Genomic DNA, 2,187 nt, shown 5'->3' with positions numbered 1-2,187 from the left:
TTGACTTGTGTATTTTCATTTTCTATTTGTAGTGTTGTCTGTTGTTAGATCAGTGTCACTGCATAGTCACTGAATCGATGTCACATAATAAAAGTAACAGAACAGACTGATGAGTGTAGTTGTAACAATATGTGGTATTATTTAGCCATCTTTTATAATACAAGGTAGCATGGCTTCTTTGATAGGAAAACTATTTGGGTAATACTTTTTAGTGTGGCCATAGGGTACTAGTATCTTGAAAATACGACGTAGTGTTATGCCACTCGCCAGGACCCCTAAAATACCCCCTTAACAGTTACTAGATAGAACATAAAAAAACGATCTAACCGTCGGACCTCTGTAACAATGAATGATAATGGTATTTTTTTACCCGAGGGCTAGTTGCAAGTAGATACTAGTATAGATTAAACATTGACGCCGAGGCAGGCAAAAAAAAAACGGAGAACGATATAGTATGTTACTTTTCAAGTCAAAATGTTTGCTCTGAACTCCTATCGAGTTTGACATCTGTTCAAGACAGTGGAATACAAAGAATCCCCCTTTTTCTGCAATGCGTGCATATTCAGAGGAGACTTAACATGTAGTTTAGTTTGGCTGTAAACATGGCTACCTCTTGATGTAACGGTCCAAAAATATTGCAGCCATGAAAGAATCTTCGAGTTTTTGTATAAAATAGTAAGAGTCGTAGGAAAGTGCAATTCTTCGGAAAGGGCTGCACAAATAGGAAAGCGTCAAATTGTTTTTTCTATCCGCACAAGGTCTACAAAAGATTACGAAAGGAATATATTTCACAAATCACCCCAAGGCAAGTGTACAGTCCTCCCGAAAAGTGGAGCGTACATTCTTCTTGGATAGCGGACGTTTAGCTTCGCTTTCAGTCCTCGGGGAATGCGAACATTCCTAGGACATCTGGCTGGCTCGTTGAATCAACCGTTATCCCGACAAATCGCACAACATTCAAAACTCCACCCGCAAGTGCTCTCGACAAACGTCTCAGCTAGCAAGGTAAGTATAGTTTTTGATTGAAAATCGAGGCATGTTGGAAATGAAGCCGACCCAACGGCAGACAATCACTTGTTTTGTGCAACACTGAGATCCAGAAATTCAACAATTTTCAAGTAATGTATGCCCGAAGTGAAAATGAAGTGCTGTGAGCGATTGAAGTGTGAAGGATGTATGAAGATCAAACAGACTTGAAGTATCTAAAAGAAGATAAGACAGGCACTAAAATACTTGTTGTTTTAATCTCATCATTTTCTTTCTCATCATTGTAGAAATACTAGATCTCGTCAAGAACAGTCCATATTGCCGCTCTAAAATATTTGTCATACCTTTGAGCAAGCGAGAAGAAGAAGGTAGCGATCCCCACACCCAACATCTGCTTGAAGCAGCAGGCGATGTCTGACATGTCTGATGTTGACTGAATGTATGATGATAGCAGCCAAACGCAAAAAGCACACACCCGGGAGGGCGAATGTCAACGTTCTATTCATATTTTGAGCACCATTTACTTCAGGCCAGAGTATTATTTGTATAGTATTGTATAGAAAAATATCTCCGAAAAATGTAGTTATGGAATAGAAAACTAGCTTTTCAAAACTCCTTTTTCTGATTCTTTACGTTCTCCTGTCGCTCTCCTGACGTACCGAAACAAAGGCTCACGTGACCAAACTCCTCCCCGTGCGTCTTCAGTTCAAATTTTGAAAAGTGTCGACAACGGTCCTAACGAAATGGCAGAAAATGCGAATGAAGCTCTACTGAATGCTGCTATCAACGGCTCAGTTGAAGGCGCTGAAGCAGCATGAAAGCTGGTAAGTCGAACCGAGTTAACTATTGTAGGAATTTCGGCTACAATTGTGTCAACACTGTTTCCGTTATCTTATCTATCCTCCGGTGTCTTTATTATTAATAGCCTGGATACCATACCCCAACCTCAAATATCTTTCGATAGATACTTGAGATCGGGCTGGGGTTTGGATACCAGGCTACCGGTGTCTCCAATAAAAACAACAAACTTTGCTTTTCTCTCCCCCTCCCCTCAATCAGACGAAATGCTCCAGTTGGTTTTGGACGTCTTTTGGGCCGTTTTTTCGGGTTTTCTATTTCTCTGAGTTTGTGTTTGGCTGACCGGTCTGGTCTGATTTGTTTTGTTATATCTTGCCTGAAATCTCCCACCAAGCCGACCAC

This window comes from Branchiostoma floridae, unplaced genomic scaffold (genome assembly GCF_000003815.2).
Source record: "Branchiostoma floridae strain S238N-H82 unplaced genomic scaffold, Bfl_VNyyK Sc7u5tJ_1558, whole genome shotgun sequence".
In the NCBI taxonomy this organism is placed as follows: domain Eukaryota; kingdom Metazoa; phylum Chordata; class Leptocardii; order Amphioxiformes; family Branchiostomatidae; genus Branchiostoma; species Branchiostoma floridae.
Note: the sequence above shows the minus strand (reverse complement) of the source record.